The sequence below is a fragment of the Sus scrofa genome, chromosome 4 (assembly GCF_000003025.6).
Source record: "Sus scrofa isolate TJ Tabasco breed Duroc chromosome 4, Sscrofa11.1, whole genome shotgun sequence".
NCBI lineage: Eukaryota > Metazoa > Chordata > Mammalia > Artiodactyla > Suidae > Sus > Sus scrofa.
In genome coordinates this window covers 68025044-68048836 of record NC_010446.5, presented here as the reverse complement: position 1 = coordinate 68048836, position 23793 = coordinate 68025044, and the positions used below count along the sequence as shown (strand labels likewise).

Genomic DNA, 23793 nt, shown 5'->3' with positions numbered 1-23793 from the left:
TATTACTTATTTGTTATTACATAGGAGATTACTCCAAATCTTGGAGGCTCACAGCAACAATCACTTATTTTCTTACAGTTTCCGTAGATGAGAAATCTGAGGACAGCTTAGCTGGGTGCTCCTGGTGCAGGTCTCTGACAGGGCTGCCGTCATCTCCAGGCTTGAATGGGGAGATTCTGCTTCCAAGCTCACTCACCTGTCTGTTGGCTGAAGACATCCTTTCCTTGCCATGAGTCCTCTCTGTAAGGCAGCTCACAGTATGAGCTGTCTTCTCTATTAGTGAGAGAACAGGAGATGGTGCCCAAGGCAGAAGCCATAGCCTTTTTATAACCTCATCTCAAAAGCAACATCCCCTCACGTGTGCTATATTCCATTAGTTAGAAGTGAGTCTGGAGTTCCCTGGTGGCTCAGAGGGTTAAGGATCCAGTGTTGTCACTGCCGTGGCTCTGGTTACTGCTGTGATGCAGGTTTGATCCCTGGCCCAGGAACTTCTGCATGCCATGGGCATGGGAAAAAAGAGAGATCAAGAAGTGAATCAGGGAGTTCCCATCATGGCATGGCGGAAGCGAATCAGACTAGGAACCATGAGGTTTCGGGTTCGATCCCTGGCCTTGCTCAGGAGTTAAGGATCTGGCATTGCTGTGAGCTGTGGTGTAGGTCACAGATGCATTTCGGATCTGGCATTGCTGTGGCTGTGGTGTAGGCTGGCAGCTGTAGCTCTGATTAGACCCCTAGCCTGGGAACCTCCATATGCTGCAGGTGTGGCCCTAAAATGACAAAAGACAAAAAAAAAAAAAAAAAAAAGAATCAGTAAGCCTACAGTCAACTAGAGGGGTCCCAGGAAAGTGTGACTGGGAGGCAAGAACCACTATGGGCCATCTCAGAGGTGCTGTACCACACCACTCTATCCAAGCCATTTCTTTTTTTTCCCCATCACTTCTTAGGGTTGTGCTTGCGGTGGGCAGTCTTGAGGGATAAAGTAACATCTTTCTCTGGGACAAAGAGCAGGTTTAGCTTGCTACTTGCTAGAAAAGCAGTGGGTTCCCCACATTTATTGTCCCCAGCTGCAACACAAACCCACTGCATGGATGGCATCTTCTGTGCCCCTTCATGTCACCCAAGTGGAACTTGGGGATGAGGAATTCTTGCAAACATTTGTGATGCTCATTCTTTTTTTGCTGTGCTCTGACTAATAAAGTTCTTTTTCTCTCACTTAGATGTCTTGTGTCTTTTTCTAGCATCTGTGAAACACTGTTAGTGTTATCAAGCTAATTTGTTGGCTTGTAAGTAGGATAAAATCAAATCACAGACCTGACAGTTTTGACTGAACAGAACAACATATCAGAATTGTGTATAGGCCTGTAAGACTAGCACTCACACAAGAGATCCATGTATATATCCTACATTTTATTTAACAAATACGTACTTAAGGCAGGTATTACCTTAGGAGTTTATAAACTTATTTAAGCCATAAGGTAGGCACTCTCAAAAATCCAGGAGTTCCCTGGTGGCACAGCAGTTAAGGGCATGGGTTCAATCTCTGGCTGGGGAACTTCTGCATGCCATGGATGTGGCCAAAAAGTAAATAAAAATCCACACGAGGAAGAAGAGGCGCAAAGATGTTAAGTAACTTGCTCCAAGTCATGAATCTCAGAAGTGTCCAAGCCCCATTAAAAAACAGAAACACGAACAACCTGGCCACAGCATCCATTGATCCATTGTGTCATGCTAACTCGTGCTTATGTATTAGGAAGGGAGGGGCAGAGAAGAGAGAAATGACAAAGGTAAATATTGTTGAAATCATCAGAGTCTAATTGGAGCTGTAGCCGCCAGTCTATGCCATAGCCACAGCAATGCCAGATCTGAGCTGCATCTGCAACCTAGACCATGGCTCACAGCAACGCCAGATCTTTAACCCACTGATGGAGGCCAGGGATTGAACCCACAACCTCATGGTTTCTAGTCAGATTCATTAACCACTGAGTCACGAGGGGAACTCTCAAGAGTTTTTTATTCCTAACATCGTGATGTAGTTTTTGGGGTTTCATTGTGTCCTGGAAGGTTAATCCCTACCAGGCATGTTGATAAATGATTTGATTTGGTGTTTTATATTTGGCTTGTTAGGATTTGATTTAGAAAATTTGCTCTATATTCAGACTGAATGTAAAAAACATTGTCCACACAAAAATCTGCACATGAAGTTTGTAGCAGCTTTATTCATAGTTGCCAAAACTTGGAAGCAAGATGTCCTTCAGTAAGTGGATAAACTGGCATATCCAGGCAATGGAAGATTATTCAATGCTGAAAAGAAATGAGTCATTGAACCATGTAAATTTGTGAGGGGATGGGGGTATTAAATGCATATTACTAAGTAATCGAGGCCAGTCTGAAAAGGTTATATACTGTATGATTCCTGTTATATGACAGTCTGGAAAAGGCAAAACTATGGAGACAATTAAAAAAAAAATCTGTGTTTGCAGGGGGCAGGGAGGGTTGAATAGGCAGAACACAGGATTTTCAGGGCATTGGAGCTATTCTCTATGACGCTATAATGGATACACATCGTTATACATTTGTCCAAACCCACAGAATGCACAACACTGAGTGAACCTTAAGGTAAACTATGGACTTTGGTTAGTAGCGATGCATCAGCGTAGTTTCATTTATTTTAACATGGGTACCACCCCTGGTGGGTGATGTCCGTAGTGGAGGAGATTATGTGTCCGTGGAGACAGTGGGTATATGGGACTTCTCTGTACTCTCTGCTCAGTTTTGCTGTGAACCTAAACATGCTCTGAAAAATAAAGTCTGTCTTTAAAAATGCTTTGAAAATTACACTGTACTCTAAAATGTAAATAGTGTGAGTATATATAGTAATTTCTTGTAAACTTCACTCTGTACCTATTGAAGTCCCTATGTCCTTGGCCCCATCTTTCTGCCTGTCACCTCCTCTTCTTAGCATAAATGGCTTGGCCCTCTACTTGGGCTCTCTTCCTCTGCTCTGTTGACCTTTTGACCCTTTCCAACCCAAGTTCAATCCAGCTGCTACATCGGGGCTGCAGACCTCTGCCAGAGAAAATTCATGATGGTGAAGCTGCTGTCTGCAGTATAATTGCAGTTTCCACCATTAGCTCATCCCTCAGAGCTTCCTGCAGCCATGATTCTCAAATCAGAGTTTTCTACTCCAAATGTGTATCAGTACCTTTAAACTATAATTTTTTTATTGCACAGTTTTGAATACATATTTTCAAAGTCTTATGCCATTTCTTCCTATGTCTCATATATTATGATGTGTCAATTTTTTGTACATATAAAAATTGGATTCGCATTATTAAGCTGTTTTCTACTAAAAATAGTTGATATAATCTGGCTACTAATTATCACATACAGAACTATGGCAGATAAGCATATCTGTCAAGAAAGATTTGCCCCAAGGTGCTTCTCCATTAGGAAAGAGGAAAATAAATGAAAAGAAGTGGGTTAATATGTTTAGAGTTGCTTTAACTATTGGTAGACAGGTCTACCTCTCTCGTTCCTGGATTAGGGCATCGTCCTTTCTCAAGGAGCTCAATCAAAAATCTAGTCCAATCCAGAGTTCCTGTTGTGGCTCAGAGGTTAACCCAACTAGCATCCATGAGGATGCAGGTTCGATCCCTAGCCTCGCTCAGTGGGTTAAGGATCCAGCATTGCCATGAGCTTGAATGAGCTGTGGTGTAGGCACAGATGCAGCTCGGATCCCATGTTGCTGTGGCTCTGGTGTAGGCCTGTAGCTACAGCTCCCATTCGACCCCTAGTCTGGGTACCTCCACATGCCTTGGATGTGGCCCTAAAAAGACCAAAAAAAAAAAAAAAAAAAACTGGTCCAATCCTTTCCACATCTTTCAGACCACTCCTAGGTCAGTATTGATCCCTAAGATCACACCAGTGGTTTCAAATGGGCAGCCCCTGAGGCAGATTTGCTTAAGAGATGTGGCTTATTTGGCCTGCACAGTGTTTTAAGGAACCTGAATTGGTTCCAACATTTTGAAATTATGCCATTGCACATGACAATGTATACTGCTATTCATTATACTGAAAAATGAATCGAGCTGGCAACATGGGGCCCCTGTTCTCACACAGCAGCACTCAGCTTGTGGAAGCTGTGCAAGGTCCCTGTAGAGAGGGCATGCCTGCCCCTTGCACCTCACCAAGACTGGCTGTCAGCTGCCATTCATCATCTCACTTTCACCTCTGACCCTCCGCACCTGTGGTGCCTCCCAGGTGCTTTAGGCATCTGAGTTTGTAAACTTATACACCTGGTCCTTGATGCCTTTCACCCAGTACTACCTGTTGACATTGGAGGCTCTGTGGTGCTCTAGAGAGATTGTGGGCTTCAACTGAACCTAGCTCTGTCACTTTCCTACTGGTTGACCTCTTTGAACTTCCATTTCTTATCTGTAAAATGGGGATGTGTACATAATGTGCTTCTGATAGGACCAAGAAGAAGCAGGAAACCCTCAGTGAGTATGGCCTGCCCCCACTGACAACCTCTGTCCTCACCTCTCAAGGAGATGACAGGACCACTTCAATGTCATTGTCAACTTGTAACTAATTTTTACAATGCTCTAAGAAACTAGGGAGTACTTAAATAAACTTGGATTCCTGTCATTGTCAGCTATCATCAAGGAACCATAATGGGTTAAACTCTTAGCCAACAGCACTGCTATTGCTTGGAGGATAATCTTATGGTAAATCAGACTTGCAGTTAGTTACATAAAGAAAAATGAAAATGTTTGTGACTTAGTATGGTTTATAAAACTGGGGGGGAAAGGATAATTCTCTGTATGGTCACATTTACCTCCAACTTTTGTAGGGCTCCTTGATATATCTAAGTACCTAATTTGTTTTCTATCTGCTGCTGTAACAAATGACCACAAATTCTGAGACTTAAAATGAGAGAAGTGGGGAGTTCCCATTGTGGCTCAGTGGTAACAAACCCAACTAGTATCCATGAGGATGGGGGTTTGATCCCTGGCCTCACTCAGTGGGTTAAGGATCTGGTGTTGCCATGAGCTGTGGTGTAGGTAGTAGACATGGCTTGGATCCTGTGTTGCTATGGCATAGGCCTGTAGCTGTAACTCCAATTCAAACCCTAGCCTGGAAGCTTCCAAATGCTGCAGGCGATGCCCTAAAATGAAAAAGAAAGAAAGAAAAAAGTGTATTATCTTATAGTTCTATAGGTTAGAAGTCTGACATTGATGTTACTGGGCCAAAATCATGGTGTCAGCTGGGCTGCTTTCTTTTTTGGAGGCTCTAGAAGTGAGATTTCCTTGCTTTTTCCAGCTTCCAATGGCCATGCACATTGCCTGGCTCTTAGCCCTTTCTCCACCTTTAAAGCCAGCAGTGTTGCACCTCTCTGACCATTCTTCCTTAGTCACACCTCTCTCACTGACTCTTCTACTGCCTCCCTTTTCCACTTTAAGGACTCTTGGATTACATTGGAGCTACTCAGAAAATCCAGAACATTCTTCCTATCTTAAGGTCAACTGATTAGTAACCTTAATTCCTTCTGTAACCTTAATTTGTTGCCATGTAATATAATATATTCAGAGGTTCTTGGAACCAGGATATGCCTTTTGGGGGAAAGTTGGGGGATCTTTCTGCCTATCCAAATGGGTATGTGTTATATGTATCCAATTTATATATATTATAGTTGACCTTTGAACAACATGAGTTTAAACTGTGCAGGTCCACTTATGTGCAGATTTTTTTTCAATAAGTACATACTATAGTACTACATCATTTGCAGTTGGTTGAATCCATGGATATAGAACTGTGGGTACAAGGGCTGACTTAAATTAGTCACTAACTGGAGTGCCTGTTGTGGCTCAGTGGTTAACAAACCCGACTAGCAACTATGGGGACGTGGATTTGATCCCTGGCCTTGGTCAGCAGGTTAAGGATACCGCATTGCCATGAGTTGTGGTATAGGTCGCAGATGCAGCTCAGGTCCCACCTTGCTCTGGCTGTGGTGGAGGCTGGCAGGCTACAGCTCCAATTCGACCCCTAGCCTGGGAACACCCATATGCCAAGAGTGCAGCCCTAAAAAGACAAAAAATAAAGTTAGCCACGGATTTTCAGCTGGGATCAGGGGAAAGGAGCCAGTGCCTCTAATAACCATTCCCCCGTGTTGTTCAAGGGTCAACTATATACATACAAATTTTAATTTTACCATATATTGTGTTCTTATTATCTGATTATTTCTCTTAATCCTCACAACAACTTTATGAAGTAGGAAGTACTTTTCCAAATGAAAAAAATTGAGGCTGGGGAGCTAGTCAATGTCCTGGGTTCAGAGCTGGAAAGCAAGAGTGAGATTCAAACCCAAGGTCATTTTCCTTTAAAGCCATGTCCTTAAAACTACACTGTATTGGGAGTTCCCTTGTGGTGCAGTGGGTTAAGGATCTGGCATTGTCACTGTGGCAGCTTGGGTTGCTGCCATGGTGTGGGTTTGATCCCTGGCCTGGGAACTTCCATATGCTGTGGGCATGGCCAAAAAATTAAAAAAAAAAAAAAAAAAAAAAAGTTCAGGAGTTCCCATCATTGTTTAGTGGTTAACAAATCCAACTAGGAACCATGAGGTTGCGGGTTTGATCCCTGGCCTTGCTCAGAGGGTAAGGATCCCGGGTTGCCGTGAGCTGTGGTGTAAGTCACAGACTCGGCTCGGATCCCAAGCTGCTATGGCTCCAGCGTAGGCAGGCAGCTACAGCTCAGCTTCGACCCCTAGCCTGGGAACTTCCATGTGCCGTGGGTGCGGCCCTAGAAAAGACAAAAAAAAAAAAAAGCTCAAAGATATTGTCTCTTTATTGCCTTTATGTGCTGCTTACAGTTTTCTAAATTGAATTTTATATTATCATAGACTTTCATAACTAATTTTGACTTTTCATGCCCAAAGTTTCTGAACTGTTAATACTGCTTGCTTTTTAAAAAGCCAAATGGGTATAAGTTCTTCCAAAGGCTGTGATCTTTGGACTTTGCTTATTTGCAGAGTTTAAAAGTAAACAAGACCCCAGGAAGTCATGTGATCCAGTTTCTTGCCTTGAATACCTCAAATCACCACATTCTTTTGCTATTTAGGGAAATGGTACAGGATTCCATTTTAAGGATACAGGCAATTTTAATTTCTGTGATCTTAGATTCCAGAAGTATTTTCCTCTACCTCTTTTTCATGTGATTGTTCTCCAGTGCAAATAAGTAGCAATTAAAAATACCGTGTCCCAGGAGTTCTCCTTGTGGCTCAATGGAAACAAATCTGACTAGGAACCATGAGGTTTCTGGTTGGATCCCTGGCTTTGCTCATCAGGTTAAGGATCTGGCCTTGTCATGAGCTGTGGTGTAGGTCACAGACAAGGCACGGATCCTGTGTTGCTGTGGCTATGGTGTAGGCCGGCAGCTGTAGCTCCGATTGGACCCCTAGCCTGGGAACCTCCATGTGCTGTGAGTGCGGCCCTAAAATGCAAAGTAAAACAAAACAAAACAAACAAACAAAAAAAAAAAACGTATCCCAATCATGGGTTAAAATTACAAGTAAGGAGATGAAATTTGAAAGGCATAGCTGAAGCCAAATAACATGCCTGTGAAACTTTCAAACAGATGGTACTAGGCTTGAAGAAACTACACAAGGCAAAAGTGGTAAGATAATTTAAAATGCAGTATACTGGGAAATACATTCAATAGTGAAGGCAGTCCACATTGCAGAAGAAAAAAATTGAAGTATTTTTCTCATTTTTCTCATGTTATATCAAGGATATAAACCCCCCCTGAAAGTACAGTACATCTTTGTATCTTGAATCATCCCTCTGTCTTAACACACTGCTTTGCAGAGGAAGTGTTTGTTGAATTAGTAATTTTTTTTTTTTTTTTTTTTGCTTTTTAGGGCCACACCTGTGGCATATGGAGGCTCCCAGGATAGGGGTGGAATCGGAGCTTCAGCCGGCGGCCTACGCCACGGCCGCAGCAACAAGGAATTCAAGCAGAGTCTGTGACTTACACCACAGCTCACGGCAACCCTGGATCCTTAACCCACTGAGTGAGGCCAGGGATCAAACCCGAAACCTCATGGTTCCTAGTCAGATTCATTTCTGCTGTACCACAATGGGATCCCCTAAATTAGTAATATTTATATAAGATTGCATTAAAAGCACCTAACACATATCTAGAAGAGAAAAATAAGTCATGAATGGCTTATTTAAACTACATAAAAACTAAGTGGGTGTTCAAATGGCCAGTTTCAGGAGTTCCTGCTGTGGCACTGTGGGTTAAGAATCCAACTCAGTGGCTCAGGTCGTTGTGGAGGCTCAGGCTCAATTCACCCCCACCCAGTGGATTAAATGATCCTAGGTCATAGCTGCAGCTCAGATTCCATCCTTGGCTCAGGAACTTCTATACATGGTGCATCATAAAACAAAAACAAGGGACCAGTTTCAAATTCAAATCCCAATCATTACCTATGTAAAGGCCAGGTCTGGAGGAGGGGAAGGAGTTGAGAAGCAGGTGATACTGTGCAGTTTAGTCACAGGAATAGCCTATTGGATAAGGAAGGAAGAGAACAAAAAGCAGTAAATTCTTTTCTTTTTCTTTTTAAGGCCACACCTGCAGCATGAGGAAGTTCCTTGTCCAGGGGTTGAATTGGAGCTGCAGCTGCAGGCCTACTTCACGGCCATAGCAATGCCAGATCCAGATCTAAGTTGCAGCTTGCGGCAAACTCCAGGTCCTCAACCCAGTGGGCCAGGCCAGGGGTCAAACCCAAATCCTCATGGATAGTAGGTTCTTAACCTGCTGAGCCACAACAGGAACTCCTCATTTGATGTTTTGTTGCTTGGCACATTATTACTTTTTAAAAATCTTGGTTTAGCACTTCGCAGATCTGGTTCCAAGACTAATCATTCTGTGTTTTAATAACTATCATAGCTGAAAAATATATTTCAAAAAGATATTTAGATTTAAATGGAAGAAAGGCATTGTTGGCTATATCTATTTAAGTGCTCATTTCCTGTTTCATCAACCAGTTCTGCAAAGGTTTATGTTGAAGTTTGACTAGTAAATTTCCATTTCCCTGCCATCAATCCACAATTCTTGCAAACTATAGGCATACCTTGTTTTATTGTGCCTAAATTTGTCACTCTTTGCAGATCCAGCATTTTTTACAACCGGTCTGTTGCAACCCTGTGTCGAGTATGTCTATTGGCACCATTTTTCCAATAGCATTTGCTTACTTTGTGACTCTGTGTCACATTTTGAAAAGTTTGCAATGTTTCAAACTTTTTTTCTTGTAATGGTGATCTGTAATCTTTGATGTTCCTGTTGCAAAAAGATTATAGCTCATTGAAAGTTCAGGTGATGGTTAGTATTTTTTAGCAATAACGGATCTTTTAAATGAAGGTATGTATACTTTTTAAAAGATATAATGATGTTGCATATTTAATATACTATAGTAGAGTGTAAACATAAATTTTATATGCACAGGAAAACCAAACTCACTGTATTGAAATATTTGCTTTAATATAGTGGCTGGAACAGAACCCGCAGTATCTCCAAGGTCTGCCTGAAATTTAAAGGCATTGCATTTTATCTTTTCAACAGATGAATTTGAGACCCACTGAAATCTATTTTTTGAAAATATTTACACAAGTTAAAAAAATTGTTTCCAAAATTTTAAAGTGTGCATATATATAAGTTTTAAGAGGACACACATACTGGGTGTTTTTTTTTTTGCAACACAATTACATACTTTCAAATATCATTTTCACAACATTCTCTCCAGAATATTTCTTTCAAAAAATGTGTACAAATATATGGGTTTGTTTTTGTTTGTTTGTTTGTTTTAGGGGCATACCCTCAGCACGCAGAAGTTCCCAGGCTAGGAGTCGAATGTGAGCTGAAGCTGCTGGCCTACACCACAGCCACAGCAACTCGGGATTCCAACCGAATCTTCAACCTATACCACAGCTCACGGCAACACTAGATCCCTATCCCACTGAGCGAGGCCAGGGATTGAACCTGCATCCTTATGGATACTAGTCAGATTGGTTCCTCTGCGCCATAACAGGAACTCCCACATGTACACTTAAAGGGGGAAAACTTTACCTTGAAAGTTCTACTCACAGAAAAAGTAGGGAAATTTGGATCTCTTGTTTGGTTGGGTTTTTTTGGTCAGAGGAAAATGCATCATTTGTCTGGATTTTTAACTACGCTTGTAAGTAATAATAACAACTAGTGCTTATGTAAAGCTTATTTTGATGGCAGATTTATATATACATATATATATATATAAACTCACTTTACCCTCAGTACAACCCAGTGCAGTAGATACTATGATGATCTCCATTTTATAGATGAAGAAACTGAACCACAGAAATATGAAATAACTTGCCCAGAGTTACATGGCTGCTGATAGCAGAACTATGGTCAGATCAAGGCTGTGTGTATCCAGGAACTATACTTTTAACCCCAAGCATCTCGAATACTTGATGGAAAATAAAGTTTCCATGTTTACTCCCCATATCAATACAAAGTATTATGTAGATTCTCTGAAAGGATTTGTTTTTACAAAATTAATCACATCATGACCTCCTACGTTACAACTGCAATATGCTGATGGCAGATGATTGAGAGTTTTCCTTCAAGAGGAAGCCCACCCTTCTCAGGATAACTCAAAGAGCGTACGATGACTGACAGAGGACTGTATGAGCATGCCAGTGTCAGTGTGTATGTTAAACATAACGTTTAATTTCTTTCTTTTTAGGTAAAACAAATACAGTCTATCTCTGACTTACAATGGTTCGCCCTAAGATTTTTGGACTTCATGATGGTGTGAAAGCAATATGAATTCAGTAGAAACCGAACTTCAAATTTTTGAATTTTCCTCTGTTCCCAAGCTAGGGATGTACTATTGGATACGCTCGGATACCCTCTTGTATGCTGGACAGTGGCAGCAAGCAGCTCCCAGTCGGCCATGCAATCAGGAGGGTAAACAATGGACACACTTCCAATTATTCCGGACCCAGACGACCATTCCTCTTTCACCTTCAGTACAGTATTTGATGAATTGCATGAGATATCGAACACTTCATTATAAAATAGGCTTTGTGGGAGTTCCCGTCATGGCGCAGTGGTTAATGAATCCGACTAGGAACCATGAGGTTGCGGGTTTGGTCCCTGTCCTTGCTCAGTGGGTTGAGGATCCGGCGTTGTCGTGAGCTGTGGTGTAGGTTGCAGATGCAGCTCGGATCCTGCATTGCTGTGGCTGTGGCATAGGCCGGTGGCTGCAGCTCTGATTCGACCCCTGGCCTGGGAACCTCCATATGCCGCTGGATTGGCTCAAGAAATAGCAAAAAGACAAAAAAAAAAAAAAAAAAGAAGACTTTGTGGGAGTTTCCTGGTGCCCTAGCTGGTTAAGGATCCTGCATTGGCACATTGGTACTTCTGTGGCTCAGGTCACTGCTGTGGCACAGGTTCCCCTGGCCCAGGAACTTCTGCATGCCTCAGGGGCAGCCAAAAAAGAAAATGGTTTGTGTTAGAGCATTTTGCCCAACTGTAGGCTAATGTAAGTGCTCTGAGTACATTTAGGGGAGGCTCCGCTAAGCTCTGTCGTCTGATAGGGCGTATTAAATGCATTTTTGACTGAGGATATTGTCAACTAACCATAGGTTTATTGGGGAATGTCACCCCATTGTAAGGTGAGGAAGTGCTGTAGACATTGGGATATTTTCTTTCTCAACAGTAGTCGTTTGTCTTGAGTACCCCTAGGATGTGTACCCTCCACTTTGGATGTCTTCTGTCTTAACAAGTGTGATGAAATTAAAAATCACCTAGGAAAAATGCCTTTGGTAAAACAGGTGCAGAGGATTTCAACAGGATAATCAAAATAACCTCTTACATATAATTTGAGAAGATAAGTAGGCTAAACAAGCACTTAAAGTTCCGATTTTATTTTTAATTTCTTTCTTTCTTTCTTTCGGCCCCACCTGCTGCAATTTCCTGGACCAGGGATCTAATCCTCGCCACAGCAGCAACCCAAGCCACTGCAGTGAAAATGCTGGATCCTTAACCCGCTGAACCACAAGTGAACTCCTAGAGTTTAGATTTTAAAGTCTAATGATGAAATATAATTTTATGTAAGAATAATTCTAAGTTGCATTATAGGAGTGTAAATTGAAGAGTGGAGAGAATACTCAGGACTCACCCTACTCAGGACTCACCCAATCATCTCAAAGAAGATTCCATTTCTCATAATGGGAATCTCATCTAAAAAAGAATGGAGAATTTCAAAAGAATTTATATGAGAGTTGTAACATATTAAAAAGAAAGAGAAAAAGAACAACAAAAGAAAGAGAGAAAGAAAGAAAAGAAAGAGAGGCGTTCCCTCATGGTTCAGCGGGTTAAGTATCCTGCTGTGGCTCTGGTTATAGCTGTGGTGATGATTTTGATCCCTGGCCTGTGAACTTAGCCATGCCATGGACACAGCCAAAAAAGAAAAGGAAAGAAAGAAAAAAAGAAAAGGAGACGTAGATAAAGTTAAAAGAACTGAAGCGGTTTATTCTAGAAAACCCAGGGAATTTAAAGGTCTTCTGGTATATGAAGAGTTATAGTCCCTTTAGGGTCTATATAAGGTTTTGATACATCTGGTTGAGCCAGATGCAGATTCCTTAGAGAACTAGGTGAGGCCATAACAGCAACACACCTCTTTCAGCCAAAGGCTATTAAGCCTTTGCCATTAGAAATGGGTTCAATCATTAATTGCACATAATTGACAGTAGATAACTGAGTCACCAAATGAATGGTGTTTAAGAAAAGCTATTATGCTATTCTGATAAGCAACTAAAATAATTGTTATCTTCAAAGTCCACCTAGTAAGTTTAAGCTCAAAGGCCTCAAATGATTCTCTAACGAATGTCGTTAACTGCTGACACAACTTATGTAAATAAGGTATTGTCAACTATTAACAGACATAGTTTATGTATGTAACAGACTATCCAAACGAGACAGAAAATCACAGAAAATTAGAAAGAAAAAAAAAGGGCAATTTATATTTTGTTCATGATACTCATAATAACTAGATTGGAAGACAAAGAGATTTCCTTAATAGAGAAGGATAATAGTTTTACTTCAGATAATTAATGCTCTTAGCAAGATATAAAGCAATTTCTAGCAACCTTTTCATCAAAAAGCTGATGCTAGCAGTTAAGGGGATTTGATGTCCTAACACTTCCCCTTGGTTTTTCTCATGAGTCTAATATAGAAAGTAAGTTCTGTGATCTGAAAAGCCTTCATTTGACCCTAGTATAGTCTTGCTTTAAAATAGAATTTTCTCTTTATTACAAAACACATCTGAACTTATAGGCATTCCAGTTTTGACTTTGAACATGGCTAATTTGGCCCAAGAAAGACGTAGAGCTTTGGGGCACTCCCACCCCCAACACCCAAAATGAGCACATTTTCTTGAACCATTTTCCTGATCAAGGAAACAGGGTAATTCTGCTTTGTGCTAAGGCAGTATAAACCTGTCTGAGTTTCAGTTTCTGTGAGTAACTGAGTTTTTCTAACTATACCTTGTGTTGCTTTGTGTTGTATTAAGTTGCTTTGCTTGGAAAATTCAATAAATTGGTCACTTTAATTCTCAGAGTCTTACTTATTTTCACAGCAGGTTTTTCTTGTTAATTATTTTCTGAGCCCATGTCTAGGACTATGCCTTAAACTACTTTCCCAATAAAAATGTTTTTCTTCTTTTTGAAGTTGTTGATATTGTTATTGGTTTATCAACCGATAAACACAGCTGGGAACTAGAGCAACAATTCATGATGTCTGACCCACTTAAGCAGATGAGTCTATAGTAGAATGAAGGAAAATGTGCTATAAAAGCTATGCACATACTTTGAATCAAAAACCTCTTTCCTTTCGTAATCATGTAGTTGGTAGCATTACTCTTACCTCTCTACTCTTGACTTATCTGCTTATTATAACACCAATATTCTATTGAATACTGGCCTACTGGCTCTCACTTCCATTACCACCTGACTTATGAATAAAGTTATATAGGTCCTGTGACTGCCATTTTATCAGTTGTTTTCCTTAAGGGAAGTGATAATCCTGTATTGTTGTGCTCCTCAACTCTTCCAAGTTTATAGTAAAATAAATACAAATAACAGAGGATTTTATTATGATATAAAAAGTCATAATTGTTCCCTATCAGTGACCATATTAGAGAAAATGTTTTCCATTTCGAGGAGAGAATGAAAACCAAGCATTCATCTCATTAGAATATATTATTTAAAAAGAAATACTGGAGTTCCCGTTGTGGCGCAGCATAAACAAATCCAACTAGGAACCATGAGGTTGCTCTCTGGCCTCACTCAGTGGGTTGAGGATCTGGTATTGCTGTGAGCTGTGGTGTAGGCTGGCAGCTGTAGCTCCAATTCGACCCCCAGCCTGGGAAACTCCATATGCTGAGGGTGCGGCCCTAAAAAGCAAAAAAATAAAATAAAATAAAGTAAAATAAAAAGAAATATTATATTACCTGGTTAGGTAGTTTTCGTTTTTGGAGTTTTTTTTTTTTAATGTTTGGGTCAGTAGTTTACAGTATTGTCAGTCCAATTTTCTAAAATTCTGAACATAACTATTTTAGTATTTCTTTTATGTTTTTTTCATAAAAGACTTATGATTTTACTTTTAGGACTTCTACAAAAAATGCAAAACTCTAAAAACTGACCATTCTATATAGTAGTACAAATGAAATATTAACTATTGGCATTTTTATATCTGTGTTAGAGCTAATAATGATGACAATGACAATAGCAGTCAATTGGTAATATGTTCCATGCATTCTACTGCATTCATGTGATCCTCATATAGTGATTTCATGAGTAAGCACTATTATTATCGGTTTTACTGAGGAGGAAAAAGTACTATTATCCTTGAGTTCCAGATGAAACCATTGCTCAGAGAGGTGAAACAATTTCTTTCAAGTAGAAAGTGGCAGAGCCACAGCTTAAACCTGGGCCTGTCCAATTTCAAAGCTTGCACTCATAATTTCTACATTATGGATAAAATGACAAAATATTTGCCCTATATGCTTGAACAGAATATTTCCAAACCCAGATATTGGAACCCAGAGTCTAACAAAAAACTTTCCTCAGGAGTTCCCTAATATTTTGGTGGGTTAGGGATCCAGCGTCATCACTGCTGTGGGTTGGGTTTGATCCCTAACCCTAGAACTTCTGCATGCCATGAACTTTCTCTACTTAAAAAACGTATATACATGAATTTACATGAAACCTTTTATAAAGGCATAAATATCAACTAGATATTGCTGAACATACAACTTTTCTTTTACAGTATAAACCTAGAAGAAATTGGAAACAAAGGAAAATGGAGATCTATATCTACAGGTGAATATGATTAGTCAAAGTGATCAGGCTTAAAGTGTGGCCTTAACTTTTAAGTGAAAAAGCCCTTTAATAGTCTGTGAATATATTTAGCCCTCTAGTGTTCTGAGAGATCAAGCTATTAGATTGTAGCTCCCAGGTAATAAAGGCAAAATACCTAATGTCTTATCAGTAGAAAGTGGTTCTCCAACCTTCTTGTCTTGAAATGTGTGTGTGTGTGTGTGTGTATTCAGGGCAGGAGGACAAATTTATCTTGGAAATGTAATGTTTCCCAGATGTTTGTTTTTCAAACAAAAGAAAAAAGTTGAAAAGCAGTGATAGCCAGGTATTTGTCTCTGAAGCGAGAATGATGTCATTTCACTTGGAGTTCATTGTCACAAAACTTCCTTTTGTCGGAGAAATTTTTCAGTACTGTGAATATGGCTTTAATTAAGAGTCACTCTGATCACTTGTTGATTTTGTTACAAGGGAGGAAATTCTTTAGCTCCTTTATGCCTTATTGTGTGGATTGCTTTGTGTGGATCACAATGAAAACACATAAAGGACCACTGACAATGTATTGATTTATATTTACTGGGTTTAATAAAATCTACAGTATTTTATATACACTTCTGTATGCCACTGAAAATCATTGTTTTAGAAAGTTCTGTAGGATTACTGTGTTTTGAAGTATAGAAGTATTTGATTCACAATCATTTTCCTTAAGAAGGAGAAGGCCATATGATAGTAATTGACATCAAAAATGAATATTCTTATCTTTACCTGTGGGACGAAATTTTTGAATATTTTAAACATAAGGAAATATCCCCTGAATTTAGGGAAGCCACACATAAATCACAGTTCCTCTAATTAATTACCTTTGGAAGTTTATTTGTTCCTAGATTTGTGGCAAATTCCCTAGAATCATATAATCTGAAGTATAGATCAATGCCTCAAAATCTGAAACATGATATGCACATGGGATTCTTTAAATAGTGGTTTGAGCCTATCTTTCAAGTAATACCTGATAAAACCTAAATTGTTGTCGGGCAAAACCAAAACCCCAAATCACTCTACTCCAAAATCTTGACCACTTTACTCCACACCCACTGGATCACGTACACCTTCTGCACCTCTCTTTACCCAATCCGGGAAGAAGAAGAAGAAAAAAAAAAAAAAAAAAAATATATATATATATATATGGCTCTAAAGGGCAACTTGTATATTTAAAGAATAAGAAAGAGTAATAAGAAGCTGTAAAGTGTGCCCTTAGCTGACTTGGAGATTAAGAGGAATACCACAGAGAGATAGAGATCTAAAAAGATGTGTGGAAAGGAAATTTCTCTGTTCACAGGCTCTGCCACTGTACGAAAGCACTCTTCTGTCTTAGAAAGGCCAAAACTCTGCTGATGAAAAAGTAGAAAACTGTTCAAATAATGCTAAATGAAGCATAGTTGTCCCTCTAAATTATCTGGATATTATTCACCTAAGTTTCCAGTTTACACCAAAGCATCAGCCCGCCATCAGGCCATCTCGGGGGGCTCTTTCCCGCCGGCGGTCCTGCTCCCTGCGCGCACCAGGGTCAAGTGCCCCAGTCCGCCCGCCCCCGCGACTCCTGGGCCCCAAGGCACCGCTCACTCAGCGGCGCGGCGGGAAACGCCGGAGTCCGAGCCTCTAGATGGGATCCCGCGGGGTCCCCTGAACTTTGCGCCCGCGGCGGGGCGGGGGCCGGACCTTGCGCTGCGCCGGCGCCTTTGCGGGGGTCCTCCGGGAAGCGCAAGAAGAGCCGGGCTCCGCGGCTGGGACGCGGCGGGCCTGAGCCGCTCCGACCAGCCCGGCGCGGGCAGCCTCTCGGCCTGGAGCGGTCGCACGTCTGTCCCCGGCCGCCCCGCGCAGCCCGCGGGAGGAGCCGGCCGCCGTGACGCGTCAGGGAGGAAACGCCAGCGCCCGGCGGCCCTGCCGGGAAGGAGGAAGCGCGAGTGCGCTCGGCTCCGCGCACGCCGCGCGGGGAGGCAACGCCGCGGAACCGGGTAGGTATGGGGCTGGCGGAATCGGGGCAGCGACAGGGTCCGCGAGCGTCGGAGCCGGCGTTGGAGCCCCCGGGTGGTGTGACGGGTTGGGGCGTGGGGTGCCCAGGCCTCGACAGCCGCCTCTCTTCGCAGCAAACGTGACTTTCCCGCGTCCCCTGGCGGCGCCGCCTCCCTCCGCCGGGAAACCTCCGGGTGGGTCAGAATGCAAAAGCCGTGTACCCCGCCGCCCTCGACTCTGAGAGTTTGTGGTCTTTGTTTCCTCGAGGTGAACTCAGATTCCGCTTTCCAATTCCTACACGCCCAAGTGGTGTCGTGGAGGACGGATGTTGTTGCCCCGAGAGCGCAGCTGCGTTAGCCCGGAGGGTGGGCGACCCCCCACCTGAGGTCGAGAGTGGGTTCGGGTTACCTGTGAGGACCCAGGTGGAACAGGCCTCGTGAGCGGAGGGTGCGGAAATCATTAACCTGTGGTCGGCGGATCTTTGGTCTGAGGCTTTAATGCGTGGCTACCCTTTAAGTTCCCTGTGATTTGAACCCTTTCCATCTCCTTTAAAGTGCATTTGGCTCTATGGATTCCCGCAATTTTAGCATTGGTATGTGCCATCTAGAAATGCTTTGAGATTTTTTGGTTTTGTGATTTTTAGTGGTGGTTACTTGGAAGTGTTGAAGAGAGAAAGAATTCATCCCTTGATACTTAAACTCTTCATTGTTTCATTTTGCGCAGTGACTTCTGAACCATGAGTAGAATTTCAGTTCTGTGCAAGATTACATGGGGCATACTTGAGATACAGGGATAAATACAGAGCACAACAGTTTCTAAGTCTTTATCAAGGTAAAAAAGATTAGACTGTTGTGTGTTTTGAATCTCTACTTGGTCACTGGGTTGATAATTCACCCAACCAATCTGTGAAGTGCTTTATTTATTTGACAAACACTTAGACAGCTCTTACTATGTGTTAGGCTCTTTCTAAGTGCTTTATAAATATTAACTCAAATGATGAACTCAAAATGTTAAATCATAGCGGTTCTAGCAATGAAGAGGCTGCGGGTACTTCAGTTTCCCGAATGTTGCTGCAAGAGCTAGAAACATGAGAGGAAGTTTTCAGGCATATTTTAGGACTGGGTGTGCCTTCTGGCCCTCTTGGCTTCCAGTCCTCTAAGCAAGACGACACCCCTCCTCTCCCTGAGGGAAAGGAGTCTAGAGGAATGGGAATGGCACCTCTTCTTTCTAGGTCTTTGGCCAGATCCCTGGCATCTTCTATAAGGTGGTCCTTCTTAACTGCTGTAGTGCCCATCCTTAGCTAACCCTCAAGAGACCAGAACTTCCACATTTCTTCAGCTGCCACTGAAGTGAGCCTAATTTTGTTTCCTTCCTAATATGTTTGACAGTTAATGTGATAAACGAGGATCAGACTGAACTTGAAATATACTATAAAATAGAACATTTTACTTGAACACATCAACATAACAAATAATGCTTTGTACTTTTACTGTCATTTGCTAGAGGTAACATTGAGTTGATGGGTCAACTGTGTAGGTAACCATTTTTGTGATTTGCAGGTACATAGAATATTTTCCAGAATTAAACATCCTCTTCATCGTGCCTTGGCCTGATGGCCAGATTGAAACCTCAAATGGTAAATAAAATCAACATGGTTCTTGTCGTTATGGTGATTATGAATCTAATGTCAAAATCTGTGCATCAGGAGATCCCATTGTGGCTCAATGGGTTAAAGATCCAACATAGTCTTGGTGAGAATGCAGGTTTGATCTCTGGCCGCTCAGTGGGTGGAGGAGCTGGTGTTGCTGTGGCAGTGTTGTGGGCTCTAGCTGTGGCTCTGACTCTACCCCTGACCTGGGAACTTCCATATGTCACAGGTGTGGCTATAAAAAGAAAAAAAAATCTGTACTAGCTTTCTCTCTGTTTCATATACTTATATTTCCAGGGAGATGATTAAATGATGCTCTAAGCCTTATTTAATGAGATTATGAAGTGCCTCCTGGAAGCAGGAAGGTTCACTTTCCTCTAAGTTTATGGTACAGCAGACATTCATGAATTCAATTCAACCAAATGACAACTAACACTTTCATCATTTATAAAGTACTTCCAGATATACTTATTTGCTCTTCAGAGAGACCTGGTGAGGTTGGTAGCCATTTTTTTATTCCTGTTTTTACAGATGAGGAAACTGAATCATAGAAATATTAAAATGCTTTAGTCAGGATTGCTCAGCCAGTAAGAGGCAGAACTTGAATGGAGAGCAGGTGTGTGGACAATGCCTGGCACGTGCCAGCATGTATTAAACATCGGTGGAATGAATGATGCCCAGTGACTTCAGATTTCTTGCTATTTCAAAACATTATGCCTCTTGGAGTTCCCGTCGTGGCTCAGTGGAAATAAATCTGACTAGTATCCATGAGGACGCAGGTTCGATCCCTGGCCTCACTTGGTGGGTTAAGGATCCAGCATTGCTGTGAGCTGTGGTGCAGGTTGCAGATGCGGCTCAGATCTGGTGTTGCTGTGGCTGTGGTGCAAGCCTGTAGCTGTAGCTCTAATTGGACCCCTATCCTGGGAACCTCCATATGCCGCAGGTGCGGCCTTAAAAAGACCAAAAACAAAACAACAAAAAACCCCCGAAAAACCATTATATGCCTCTAACATACCATAGTTGATTTGTGCCAAAGAGATTGTCAAGCCTAATCCGACGTCTCTCTGTTATTTCAAACAGTATCTGCTACAATTATTTTTTACAAAAGGGATTAGATAGAGTACTCTTTGACTCATATCTTGGGATTTATCATCTCTGGTGTTTGAAAATGAATAGGTCAGTTATTTTTTTCCTTTCTCAAGCATCCTCCTTTCCCCCTCTGATTTGCAGAGAGTTAAGACTGGACACATGGTTTTAGTGTTTGTGTTTGAGACAGCTTTCTTGTCTCTCTCTGCTCATTTAAGCTCATTTTTAAGGACTGCAAATCACTCTAGGCTTTCAATGTACGACGTGAACTCAAGCTACCTAGGTTTATGATCAAGTTCAAACATAGTGATCATAGATATTATAACTTTTTTCGAAGTGTCTGACATCACTACTGTGTTTTTTGAAGTGTTGCAATTACTTTTTTTTTGCTACACCCATCGCATATGGAAGTTCTCCTGCCAGGGATTCAGTTGGAGCCACAGCTGTGACCTACTCCACAGCTGTAGCAACCCAGGATCTTTAACCCACTGTGCCACAATGGGAACTCCTGAGGTGTTGCAATTGCTTTAAGATAAAGGGTCTCTTTTAAAAAAAACAAACCCCTCAACACAACTCTCTGTGTCCTAAAGTATGTTGCCTCCAGATGGATAACTTTCAATGAGGGAGGAAAGTACTGGCCATTACCTGGTGGGAGGAACTGGGAAAGGCTGTGGGGGAAAATGAGAGGCCTTTCCCATGACGGGTATTAGGTGGTAAGAAACCCTTAATGAAGCCAAACTGAGTCATCTGCCTGTCAAGTGGAGGTGGAATAAAATACTTTTGAAACCTGCCTTCTTTCAGAAACCACTTTACCTTTTCCAAATCCTCAGAGTTTTTCCCCCTCTTTTTAAAAAATTCATGTAAATTACTGACTGAACTGCTGATTCATGAAACTCAAATTATGTAACGTGTTATTCCTGACAGAAACAGCTCCCACATTATTTTAAGAGACTCAGTGCCTCTGTTTTCCTTTACCTATTGCATTCCTTATGTATGTTAAATCTTTGTTGTCATTGCACTTAGAAAAAAAAATTGGTGGAGAAAGGTGGTGCTCATTCCACATCTTGTAATTCACATCAAAGTAATTTTAACTTAGTGCTAACTTTGGGTTAATTGTCATCGTTGAAGACGATGGACATCTGATGTTGGAGGCCAATTCAGAGCATCAGCCAGTGACATGTTATTGCCTGTTTGAAGCCGAGCCAGGGAGTTTTCAAAGGGAATTAGTGTAGTGTGTAATATTCTTGCACTTGTCCAATTTCTCAGGGCCTTTCCTGTTTTCTACAGGTCCTGAAAACCTGCCTTAGTTCATCTTTGTAGCCGCTGTTTCTTCTGTTAGTCAACACCTAAATCTGTTTACCTTGGGTGGGGGTTGGGAATGAGTGAAAGAGGGGCTGTGTATATGATTATGTAAGGGGAATTATTGTAGGGTAAGAGATTGATAATATGTAAGGTGGAAAATGGGAGGTGTGTAGGTGAAGTAAGAAATCTTAGATCTCACGGTGGAGGATTCATGCAGAAGGCTGCTCTGCCCCCTGCAACTGGGCCATAAGTACAGGGAAAACTTACATGGGATCAAAGAAAGTCTGGCAAGGATTAGAAGCATCTCTTGGCATATGATGTTGGTGGGCACACGTCCTTTGTACCACCACGTTCAGAAGTGTCATTGTAGGCAGCTGTTTCTTCCTCAACTCATTTCACAAAGTGAGTTTGTTTGCAGATGATTAAAATGTAGAGGTAGTTTAGTGGCTTTTAACTTGAAAGTAGAGATGGTTTGACAGGCTTTTGATTGAGCAAAGACATGGATTTTGTACCTTTTAAAAAGACTTGCTCTTTTTTGAGAATGCCTATAATGTTGAGATAATGTCATTCTTTGGCCTGTTTTGTCGTTTTAAACAAATGCCATTGTGTTTACAAAGCAGGTAGTAATGAATTTGGCTCAGGTTAATTTCTTCCAGAGTCCTGATGGATTTGCTATGCTAGTCTATACCCAACTTTTTTTTTTTTCTGTAGGGAAAATGGACTTCATATATAATATAGTCATATACAGAATCAGACTCACTGATGGACTATACAGACTGTTGGGATGAAAAGTCCTCAAGTAAATTGGGGCTTCACTAAGAACTTAACTGATTGCTTGCTTGAATTGAAAAATGAGAGGGAACTTTTATTTCTCTAGTTATTTACCTCCCTGTTTTTAAAAGAAAAGCAGATCAAAGTTAACCTAAAATAATCCGATTTCCAACTCAGCTACGACACTTGCAGACATATATATATATGGGACCCGTGCATAACTGTATAATCTAACGCACATGTGTATTATATATATGACCAGCTAAAAGAGAATATAAGAATCATATTTTTAGTTTCTTAGTTTCCCACAAAAGCAATTATCTTTTTTCTCATTTTTATTTTAATTTTGTCTCTTGTATTTTTTTAAATATTATTTTAATTAAAAAGGTATGCCCTTAAATTCAGGCGACTGAGAAGCATATGAAGTAAGAAATACGCTCTCTCTATTCTAATCTTGCCTACAGTAAACACTGCTGGGTTTTTATATCCTTCTGGATTCCCCCCCATGCTTATATAAATTTATGTATCTGTAAATATATATGACGTTTAAAAAAATGGGAATCATTCCACACAGATTGTCCTTTTATCTGTTATTTAACATTTTATCATGGACATCTGTAGACCTCCATCATTGGTTTGACAGCTGCATAGTGTTCTACTTTGTAGTTAATAATTTACCCATTTTTGTGTTTCTATTCTCTATATGTTCACTCTTTTGTGTCTTTTTAAAAATATTTAAATCATCAAAGAAATGCATTTTTAAGAAAAAGAGAAAATAAGACATTAGTAAACCTACCATTCAATAATCACTATTTGCAGTTTAGAGTTTATCTTTCTAAACATTCATTTTTGTGTCTAGATCCATACTCCCAGTGCCATTAAAAATTTTCTCCTACACAGGCTTGCTTTGTTGGTTAGAGAGTCATGTTTATTTAGTCAACTCAACCAACGTCATAGATTCCAGGCCCTTTTGAACCAGTTATTTTACAGTATTTCCTGGCCACCTGCCATACTCCAAACCTAGATAACATTACTGGAAATTTATGCTACTGCTCATCAGGGGGATGAGGTGAGGGTGTGGTGGATGGACCAACAAATCCATATCGTATATCCTTCTGATGGAGGTCAGTTAATATTTGTATTTTAAGTACATTTAAAATACAAGATAGGAGTTGTGGCTCAGCAGGTTAAGAACTCCACATAGTATCCATGAGGATGCAAGTTTGATCCCTGGCCTTGCTCAGTGGATTAAGGATCCAGCATTGCTGCAAGCTGAGGCAGAGATCACAGATGCAGATCGGATACTGTGTTGCTGTGGCTGTAGGGTAGGCCTCTGTAGCTCAGATTCAGCCCCTAGCCTGGGGAAATTCCATAGGCCACAGGTGTACCATAAAAAGAAAAAAAAATACATGGTATATTGCCCTACGCCTGAAATTAACACAACTTTGTAAGACAGCTATATTCCAATAACGCTTAAAAAAAACCCGAGATATTTAAGAAATGACAGAGTACATAAATATATATAATCAATTATGATCACTAAAGGAAAAGCAGAAA

General features: G+C 41.0%; 1 protein-coding gene and 1 long non-coding RNA gene across 7 annotated transcripts in view; one reads left to right on the top strand and one right to left on the bottom strand.

Moving 5' to 3' along the window:
- The window catches only part of LOC100521447 (serine/threonine-protein kinase Sgk3), a 173846-nt gene that overhangs the window by 24256 nt on the left and 125797 nt on the right, over window positions 1-23793 (top strand). Inside the window, exons 1-2 of one of the 5 annotated variants that reach the window (XM_021089283.1) lie at window positions 17370-17431; window positions 18989-19065. The exons of 1 other annotated variant lie outside the window; for it this stretch is intronic. The gene's annotated coding sequence lies outside the window, so the exon portion shown is untranslated. 3 more of the 5 variants (XM_021089280.1, XM_021089285.1, XM_021089282.1) reach the window with 3 other exon arrangements.
- On the bottom strand, window positions 1676-17231 carry LOC106510061. Of its 2 annotated transcripts, XR_002343276.1 has the most exons (4): window positions 17136-17231; window positions 12240-12285; window positions 8487-8564; window positions 1676-2301 (listed from the first exon to the last, which is right to left on the bottom strand). It is a non-coding gene; the product is annotated as an uncharacterized LOC106510061 (long non-coding RNA). The 2 variants fall into 2 exon arrangements; XR_001308191.2 differs by lacking the exon at window positions 17136-17231 and having other exon boundaries at window positions 12240-12391.